The sequence below is a fragment of the Chiloscyllium plagiosum genome, chromosome 45 (genome assembly GCF_004010195.1).
Source record: "Chiloscyllium plagiosum isolate BGI_BamShark_2017 chromosome 45, ASM401019v2, whole genome shotgun sequence".
NCBI lineage: Eukaryota > Metazoa > Chordata > Chondrichthyes > Orectolobiformes > Hemiscylliidae > Chiloscyllium > Chiloscyllium plagiosum.
The window spans coordinates 1,073,920-1,084,702 of record NC_057754.1 but is presented as its reverse complement, the minus strand read 5'-3'; positions in this window follow the sequence as shown (position 1 = coordinate 1,084,702).

Below are 10,783 nucleotides of genomic sequence, written 5' to 3'. Positions count from 1 at the left end.
TTGCTCTGCCACTGGTGGCCATGCCTTCAGCTCTCCTTTCCATTCTGAAACCTCTCTGTCTCTCTCTCTCTTACGTTCAGATGTTTCTTAATGCTGTCCTCTGTGAGTATGCCTGCAGTCACCAACACCTAATATGGTGTGGCTGAAATGTTCATCTGGCTCAGCTCTGTGAAGCGATATGGGATGCTACATAAATGCCACCCATTCTTTCCAGCCTTTTGGCATTTGGGGGAAACTTTATAATGAATTTTTTTCAATAACCATTTTTGATGACAATTTATCTGCAGGTCTTGGACTATTATTTAATTTCATAAGGAACAAATGCCCGATTTTGGACAGTCAGCGATATTGAATGTTAGTTGGTGACCAGGGCACAGGTCAGAGAGGAGAATCTGCCTTTGTGCAGTGCCCCAGGAGGAAACAGCTATCTACTGACATCTGCTGGTGGGTATGAGGGTGTGCAGGCATCAGAACAAGGAGAGAATAGGGCCCAAGACTTGGCAACGTCTCTCTTGAACAAAGGCAGAGGAAGGGGGGGGGGGGGGGGGGGGGTCGAGAGACAATGCACTGCTGCAGGGTCAGTCCTGAGAGAGCGCAACAGTGTCGGAGGGTCGACACGGAGGGACTGCTGCATTGCTGCAGGGTTAACACAGAGGAAGAACGGTCACTGGTTCCAAAACGTTAACTCTGATTTCTCTACACAGATGGTGCCAGACCTGCTGAGCTTTTCTACCATTTTCAGTTTTTGTTTTAACACTGAGGTAGCGCTGCATTACTGCTGGGTCTAGACTGAGGGAGCGCTGCATTACTGCAGGGTCTAGGCTGAGGGAGCGCTGCATTACTGCAGGGTCTAGGCTGAGGGAGCACTGCATTACTGCAGGGTCTAAGCTGAGGGAGCACTGCATTACTACAGGGTCTAGGCTGAGGGGGCGCTGCATTCCTGCAGGATTTAGGCTGAGGGAGTGCTGCATTACTGCAGGGTCGAGACTGAGGGAGCGCTTCATTTCTGCAGGGTCTAGGCTGCGAGGGCGCTGCATTACTGCAGGGTCTAGGCTGAGGGAGCGCTGTATTATTGGAGGGGCTAGGCTCAGGGAGTGCTGCATTACTGGAGGATCTAGACTGAGGGAGTGCTGCATTACTGCAGGGTCTAGGCTGAGGGAGCGCTGCATTACTGCAGGGTCTAGGCTGAGGGAGCGCTGCATTACTGCATTTGTGGGCGGCACGGTGGCACAGTGGTTAGCACTGCTGCCTCACAGCGCCTGAGACCCGGGTTCAATTCCCGCCTCAGGCGACTGACTGTGTGGAGTTTGCACGTTCTCCCCGTGTCTGCGTGGGTTTCCTCCGGGTGCTCCGGTTTCCTCCCACAGTCCAAAGATGTGCAGGTCAGGTGAATTGGCCAAGCTAAATTGCCCGTAGTGTTAGGTAAGGGATAAATGTAGGGGCATGGGTGGGTTGCGCTTCAGCGGGTCGGTGTGGACTTGTTGGGCCGAAGGGCCTGTTTCCACGCTGTAATGTAATGTAATGTAATCTAATCTAGGCTGAGGGAGCACTGCATTACTGCAGGGTCTAGGCTGAGGTAGCGCTGCAATACTGCAGGGTCTAGGCTGAGGGAGCGGTGCATTATTGCAGGGTCTAGGTTGAGGGAGCACTGCATTACTGCAGGATTTGGGCTGAGGGAGGGCTGCATTATTGCTGGATCTAGGCTGATGGAGTGCTACATTACTGCAGGGTCTATACTGACCGAGCACTGCATTACTGGTGTGTCTCGGCTGAGGAAGTGCTGCAGTACTGCGGAATCTAGGTTGAGGGAGTGTTGCATTACTGCAGCATCTAGACTGAGGGAGTGCTGCATTACTGGATAATTTAGGCTGAGGGGGTGCTGCATTACTGCAGTGTCTGGGCTGAGGAAGTGCTGCATTACTGGAGGGCCTAGGCTGAGGGAGTGCTGCATTACTGGTGGATCTAGGTGAGGGGTGCTGCATTATAGGAGGATCTAGCCTGAGAGTGTGCTGGATTACTGGACGATCTAGGCTGCGAGGGCGCTGCATTACTGCAGGGTCTAGGCTGAGGGAGGACTGCATTACTGGAGGATCTAGGCTGAGCGATCACGGCATTACTGCAGGGTCTAGGCTGAGGGAGCGCTGCTTTACTGGAGGATCTAGACTGAGGAAGCGCTGCATTACTAGAGGACCTAGGGTGAGGGAGCACTGCATTACTGTAGTGTCTAGGCTGAGGGAGTGCTGCATTGCTGGAGTATCTAGGGTGAGGGAGGGCTGCATTATTGCAGGGTCAAGGCTGAGGAAGTGCTGCATTACTGCAGGGTCCTGCTGAGATAGCGCTGCATTACTGGACGATCTAGACTGCGGGAGCACTGCATTACTGCAGGGTCTAGGCTGAGGGAGCGCTGCATTACTGCAGGATTTTAGTTTAGATTAGATTAGATTATTTACAGTATGGAAACAGGCTCTTCGGCCCAACAAGTCCACACCGACCCGCCCAAGCGCTACCAGACCCATTCCCCTACATTTACCCCTTCACCTAACACTACGGGCAATTTAGCATGGCCAATTCACCTAACCTGCACATCTTTGGACTGTGGGAGGAAACCGGAGCATCCGGAGGACACCCACGCAGACACAGGGAGAACATGCAAACTCCACACGGAGAGTCGCTCGAGGCTGGAATCAAACCCGGGTCTCTGGCGCTGTGAGGCAGCAGTGCTAACCACTGTGCCACCGTGCCGCCCACATTTGGGCTGAGGGAGCGCTGCACTACTGCAGGGTCTGGGCTGGGGGAGTGCTGCATTACTGGATAATCTAGACTGAGGTAGCGCTGCATTACTGCAGGGTCTGGGCTGAGAGGGTGTTGCTTTACTGCAGGGTCTAGGCTGAGGGAGTGCTGCATTACTGGAGAGCCTAGGCTGAGGGAGTGCTGCATTACTGCAGGGCCGAGGCTGAGGGATTGCTGCATTACTGGAGGATCTAGGCTGAGGGAGCGCTGCATTACTGGAGGATCTAGGCTGAGGGAGCACTGCATTACTGGAGGATCTAGGCTGAGGGAGCGCTGCATTACTGGAGGATCTAGGCTGAGGGAGCACTGCATTACTGGAGGATCTAGGTTGAGGGAGCGCTGCATTACTGCAGGGTCTAGGCTGAGGTAGCGCTGCATTACTGGAGGATCTAGGCTGAGGGAGCGCTGCATTACTGCAGGGTCTAGGCTGAGGGAGTGCTGCTTTACTGCAGGGTCTAGGCTGAGGGAGCGCTGCATTACTGGAGGATCTAGGCTGCGAGGGCGGTGCATTACTGCAGTGTCTAGGCTGAGGGAGCGCTGCTTTACTGCAGGGTCTAGGCTGAGGGAGCGCTGCTTTACTGCAGGGTCTAGGCTGAGGGAGCGCTGCATTACTGCAGGGTCTAGGCTGAGGGAGCGCTGCATTACTGGAGGATCTAGGCTGCGAGGGCGCTGCATTACTGCAGGGTCTAGGCTGAGGGAGCGCTGCATTACTGCAGGGTCTAGACTGAGGGAGGGCTGCATTACTGCAGGGTCTAGACTGAGGGAGCGCTGCATTACTGCAGGGTCTAGGCTGAGGGAGCGCTGCATTACTGGAGTACTGTGTGCAGTTTTGGTCTCCCTGTTACTACCAGGACGTTGCCGGGTATGGAAGGTTTGAGTTACAAGGAGAGGTTGGATAGGCTGGGAGTTTTCTCACTGGAGTGTAGGAGGGCAGCACTTATAATCAGAAAAACACATCATTTACTGACAGGGGTCACCTTGTGCTGGTTTCATTTAAATAAACTTTAAGAAGTTAAATACTTTAACTGGTGGGTTCAGTTAAGAACATCAGATCCCGGAGCAGGAGTGGGTCATCTGGCCCCTGCAGCCTGCTCCGCTGTTCAATAAGGTCATGGCTGACCTCTTCATGAACTCAGCTCCACTTACCCACCCTCTCACCGTATCCCGTAACTCCTTTACTGTTCCAAAACCTTTACCTTAAAAATATTCAACGAGGTTGCCTCAACTGGGCGGGGGGGGAATCCCACCGATTGCTAACCCTCTGGGTGAAGGGGTTCCTCCTCAGCTCCATCCTAAACCTGCCCCCGCCCCCCCGTTATTTTGAGGCTGTGCCCAGTTAATGGGAACACCCTCCCTGCATCGCTCTGATCTCCTCCCTTCATCAGTTTCTATGTTTCGATGAGATTCTCTCCCATTCTTCCCCAATTCCAATGAACACGGTCCCAGTCTACGCAACCCCCTCAACTTCAGAATCTGCCCCCTCTGTACCCCCTACAGTGCCAGGACGTCCCCTCTCAAGGAAGTGGACCAACACTGTACACAGCACTCCAGCAGTAAAGAGCACTTTTGTTTCCCCACCTTTCTGTTTTTGGTGATGTTAATTTGCATCCCGTGGCTGCTGTTTGGCTGTTTAATAAATTGCTAATTGGGTGATTCAAGAGATTGGTGGTTGAGAAGTTGGATACCCGGTCACCCGTTCAGTTAATTAATTGGGTGACTTGCTGGTGGGTCTTCCCACGAGGTTTGTTCATGTTGCTCATTCATTTGTCAATTGGGGAAACGGGTGGTGGTTTGATCAAAATTAAAGGGCTGGGTACTTCACTGCCCCTCGGTGGCCACAGGTTGTAATTACCGTTAAAACCTCAGGCCTGGCAAAAGCGTCTAATAACAGATCCAGGCAGCACAGGGTAGAGGGGCTTCTCATTCTCGACCACCCACAGATGGTTTCCACAGATCCATCCGTGCCCGGATGTCAAAGAACAATACAGCACAGGAAAGCCCTCTAAGCCCGCGCAGAGACATTTTGCCCTTCCATACTAAAACTGCCTTCCCTTACAGGATCTGTATCCCTCTGTTCCCTTCCTATTCATATATCCGTCTGGGTATTGCTTGAATGTTTCCACCTACTCCAGCTCGGGCAGTGAGTTCCACACACTTTCCGCCCTTTGTATGATAAACTTGCCTCACACATCTCTTTCAAACACCCCCCTCGCACCTTGAACCCATGTCCCCTAGTAACTGACCCCTCCCACCCTGGGGGAAAAAGCCTCATACTCTCCCTTCTATCCAGGCCGTTCACAATCTTGTAAACCTCTACCAGGTCGCCCCTCAACCTCCTGTGTTCCAGTGGAATCAAACCCAGTCTATCCGACCTTCCTTCATTACTAAAGCCCCCCCAGACCAGGCAACATCCTGATAAACCGTTTCTGTACCCTCTCCATAGCATCCAAATCCTTCTGGTAGTGTGGTGACCAGAACTGTACACAATATCCCAAGTGTGGCCTCACTAAAGTTCCACAAAGCTGCAGCGTAATCTGCCTACCCTTATACTCAATGCCCCTTCCAATGAAGTGGAGGTGATGGTGTTGGACTGGAGTGTACAAAGTTAAACATCACACAACACCACATTATACTTCCAAATAAACCTCTTGGACTGTAACCTGGTGTTGTGTGATTTCTAAGCTTCCAATAAAGGCAAGCATGTCATAGGACTTTATTACCACCTTATAGAAATGTAGAAAATAGGAGTAGGCCATTCAGCCCTTCGAACTGCACCACCATTCAATAATGATCATGGCTGATCATGCCATAGCCAGTTTTGAGAAGATTTGTTGCTCAGGTTGGGGTACTGGATGTAGGTTTGCTCGCTGAGCTGGAAGGTTTGTTTTCAGACGTTTCGTCACCCTACTAGGTAACATCATCAGTGAGCCTCCGGTGAAGTACTGCTCGTGTTTCCTGCTTTTTAATTATATGTTTGGGTTTCCTTGGGTTGGTGAGATCATTTCCTGTGATGGCATCATTTCCTTTTTTTTCTCAGGGGTTGGTAGATGGGGTCTATCTCGATGTGTTTGTTGATAGAGTTCCAGTTGGAATACCATGCTTCTAGGAATTCTCATGCGTGTCTCTGTTTGGCTTGTCCTGGGATGGATGTGTTGTCCCTGTCGAAGTGGTATCCTTCCTCCTCCGTATGTGAGGATAATAGTGAGAAAGGGTCATGTCTCTTTGTGGCTAGTTGGTGTTCATGTATCCTGGTGGCTAGCTTTCTGCCTGTTTGTCCAACGTAGTGTTTGTTACAATTCCTTCACGGTATTTTGTAAATGACAATAGTTTTGCTTGTTGTCTGTATAGGATCTTTCAGGTTCATTAGCTGCTGTTTTAGTGTGTTGGTGGGTTTGTGGGGGACCATGATCCCAAGGGGACTGAGTAGTCTGGCAGTCATTTCCGAGATGTCTTTGATGTAGGGGAGAGTGGCTAGGGTTTCTGGACATGTTTTATCTGCTTGTTTGAGTTTGTTGCTGAGAAATCGGCAGACTGTGTTCATTGGGGACCCGTTCTTTTTGAATACACTGTATAGGTGAATCTCCTCTGCTCTGGTGTAGTCCCTCTGTGCTGCAGTGTGTGGTGGCTCGGTGAAATAATGTTCTGATGCAGCTTCGTTTGTGGGTGTGAAGAAAACGACAACAAACTGACATTCCTAGATGTCGCAGCAGAGTGAACAGCCAATGGGGAACTTCAAACCAGCGTCTACAGGAAAACAACGCATACAGACCAAATACTGAACTGCAGAAGCAGTCATCCCAACGTTCACACACAAAGCTGCAGTGTGAGGAAGGACATTGTTGCTATTGAGGGAGTCCAGCGAAGGTTCACCAGACTGACTCCCGGGATGGCAGGGCTGACGAATGAGCAAAGACTGGATCAACTGGGCTCGTACTCGCTGGGATTTAGAGGAATGAGAGGGGACCACAAAGAAACATATAAAATCCTGATGGTACTGGACAAGCTAGATATGGGAAGAATGTTCCTGCTGTTGTGCAAGTCCAGAACTAGGGGTCACAGAATTCAGGGTAAGCCATCCAGGAGTGAGATGAGGAAGAATGTGTTCACCCAGAGAGCTGTGAACCTGTGGAATTCTCTCCCAGAGGACGCTGCAGGGGCCAGGTCATTCGATAGATTCAAGAGGGAGCTGGACATGGCCCTTGTGGCTAAAGGGATCAAGGGATATTCCTCACACTAGGAGACCAAAACTGCATACAGTCCTCAATCTGCCTTATGTCCTTGGAGAATGAGCAGGCCGTGTCCTCCAGAACCCTGGAATATTTCACATGGACAGAGAGGTGGGCACTACAGGGGCTGGGGTGTTATATTCCCCCTTCCCTCACAACCCATTTGCCTTTCCACATCCCCTGATTTTCCATTTTGGTTTTATTTTACGACGGTCCTAAGTTTGTGACTTGGTTTAGTTTTGTAACAACAAGACAGCGAGTGAGCTGGCTCCTTTCCCCAGTGGGAGGCTGGTTTCTGGGCAGGGAGAAGGTGTTTCTGAAGGGAATGGTGGAGACTGCGACTCGTGTTAAACTGCAGAGTGACAACCAAAACACCCGCAAATCTCTGAGGTCCTGATCGATCCTAACATAACATCTGAACAACGGTGCGTTAAGCAATACGACGTAGCGATGCAGAGAGACCGATGGGTGGCACAGATCTCTTGCTCTTATGGGTGGCGCACCGACACAAGTCTAGGAAGAATGGACTGAACGGCCTGCGATTCATTTACAAAAGGTTTCTGCTCACGGTTTGATTTTGTCACACACACAGTTAACATTATTTCTAAAAGGTTACACCTGAAAGGAAAGGTACAGAGGAGGGGCTGACAGAACTTGGCGGTGCCTTATCTGATTTGGAAACGATCTCGGTTTGTGTACACAGCCAATGGAAGCAGGAAGGAGGGGCTGCGGTAAAATCAGGGCACCAGCAGCAAAGGTCAGCTGCTTTATTCTTACACCCCACCCCCTCCATCTCTGCTGACCCCGGGGCACGTTGAAACAGAACCACACCTCTCTTTCCCCGCTCTGATCTTCCTCCTCCCACCCACCCATCAGCCCACAACCACCGCCCCAAGGCAGTGGAGAAGATAAGACAGATTTATGGGACTCAATGGTTCTAGCTGGTCTGGGTTGGGGTTGTTCACCCAAAAGGAGATGGCTGGGAGGTCAACCCATTTTGAGTTTTCAAATAGCAGAGGGTGCTTTGACAGAGTCGATGTCGAGAAGGTGTCCCCTCCCTATGAGACAGTCCTGAATCCGGAGACAAATTTTCCCCTCCTCCCAATCCAAACCCTGCAGAGTGGGGAGGATGTGGGACTCACTCCCATAGAGAAGGGTCGAGGGAAGGTGTGGATATGTTTGAGGGGGAGGGGGGGGGGGGTAAGCTGTATAAACGCCTGGATGGACAAAGGGGTAGAAGGATATGGGAATGGAGTGATAAAAGGAGTCTGGAATGATAAGATTAGATTCCCTAAAGTGTGGAAACAGGCCCTTCGGCCCAACCAGTCCACACCGACCCTCCGAAGAGTAACCCACCCAGACCCATTTCCCTCTGACAAATGCACCTAACACTACGGGCAATTTAGCGTGGCCAATTCACCCTAACCTAAACATCTTTAGGAATAAAGTGGCCAAAGGAGAACTTTAAAACTTTTGTAAAAATTCATTCATGGGATGAGGGCGTCCAGCTGGGCCCAGCATTTATGGCCCATCCCTAATTGCCCAGAGGGCAGTTGGGAGTCAACCCCATTGCTGTGGGTCTGGAGTCACGTGTGGGCCAGACCAGGTAAAGATGGCATTTCCCTTCCCTGAAAGATATTAATGATCCAGCTGGGGATTTTCGACAATAGTAGTCATTAGATTCTTAGTTCCAGATTTTTAAAAAAACTTAATTCAAATTCCACCATCCGGGATTCGAACCCGGAAGCCTGGAACATTATCCGGGTCACTGGATTAATAATACCCGCTAAGCCATTGCCTGTAAGGAAGAAGGGAGAGATGGGAAAGGAATGCAGTGACAAAAGGGGAAGAGGAGGAGGACTAGGAACACTATCCAATGATCTAAGTGGATGGTTGTTGTCTCCATCTCTTTGTACAGAGTAGTCGAACTAGTCCCAACTGTTCCATACACTCCTTTCCAACAAGCAGCAAACATTTCCAGAGACTTACAAGTCACTATTAGTCTGGCACGAACATCAAGTCCCACCTTTCCCTCCTGTGTCCTTTCCCAAACCCTCACTGTTCTTTTTTAAGAAAATGAACCAAATTGAAAAACAAATCAATATCAGGACCGTGATACCGTGGACCAGAAACCCATCAACAAAAGGAGCTGGGAGAGCTCTCAAACAAACCGACGCACGTGTTCGGGAAGAGATCAGCTCTTTACAATTTACAAACCCACCACCAATTAACAAATGACAATGAACATAGATTAACAAATGACAATAACAAGTGAGGTAAACAAGGGAAGGACAAAATCAAACCGGGAGCTGGAGTGGGAGAGAATGCGGTTTAAGAGTGTGGTGCTGGAACAGCACAGCAGGTCAGGCAGCGTCCAAGGAGCAGGAGAATCGACGTTTCAGGCATAAGGTCTTCATCAGGAGTGTATCAGTCATTCCTGATTGAAGGGCTTATGCTCGAAACGTCGATTCTCCAGCTCCTCGGATGCTGCCTGACCTGCTGTGCTTTTCCAGCACCACACTCTCGACTCTGATCTCCAGAATCTGCAGTCCTCATGTTCTCCTGGGAGACAACGCAGCCCAGCTCCCGTGGTGCCCACCTCTCTCTCGGGAAGATTTGAGGATAGTGATTGGCACTCCCTCTTCAAGGACACCCTGGCACGAACCCAGAGCTCTGGGAGGGAGGCAGAACGATTCCAGCTCTTAAATACAAAATCCAAGCAGCATCAGCTGCTCTCCAACAATCTGGCAGGGCCTTATAGGCTCCTACATTTCCTGCAACACTGAGGAACAGGAGCTCTGCCTAAAGGTGGGAATTAGTTCCAGGCCACTCTGTGGGGGCACTATTTCAGCACAGGGAGTGGCTGACGTGTGGATCAGACTCTGGAGGGGAGATGGTGCAGGTTGTGACAAAGTCAAACAGAAGCATAGCTGAATCTCGGCCTCCGCTGTATGTTCCTGCACTGACCCGCGTTCTCCTTGGAATCCAAACACCTTCCAAACGAACACCCACTTCCATCCAGAAGGACAAGGGGCAGCAGATACATGGGAACACCACACCACACCCCGCCCTGCAAGTTCCCCTCTGAGCCCCTCACCATCCCGACTTGGAGATATATCGCTGTTCCCAAAGTGTGGCTGGGTCAGAATCCTGGGATTCCTTCCCTAACAGCATACGGATTGCAGGAATTCAAGAAGGCAGCTCACCCCCACCTTCTCAAGGGGCAACTAGGGACGGGGGCAATTAAAATGTTGCTGACCAGCCAGCGATGTCCATGTCCCACAACCTAATTAAAAAATACACAGTCAACGCCCAGTCTTCAGTACACTCAATAGCAGGTCCATCTCTGGGGTAGAGATTCCAAAGGATCCCACTCTCATCGCAGTGATATCATTTCACTTCCCCTTATCCCAAAATGACCAATGGTCTTATCCGAAGATGCCCATATCCTATGAATAAATGATAAAAACTGAGATGGTTTTGGAAAGACGTTTGCAGGAGAGATTAACAATGAGGTTTCCAGTCATGACTGAACTTCATACGTACGAAGAGTTTGCAAAGGCTGGGACAATTTTCTGAGGAGAGTGGATTACCACCAGGAGATGTGATCATGGTTCTCAATGTCATGAGGGATCCGGACAGAGTGGCCAGGGGAAAGCTAGTGTGGTCAGAGCAAGATCACATCACAATATTATAACGTGATTGGCAACAGGAAGAAGGGACAGGAGGAAAAGCATTCTCACACAGCAAGGGGTTAGGGTCTGGAG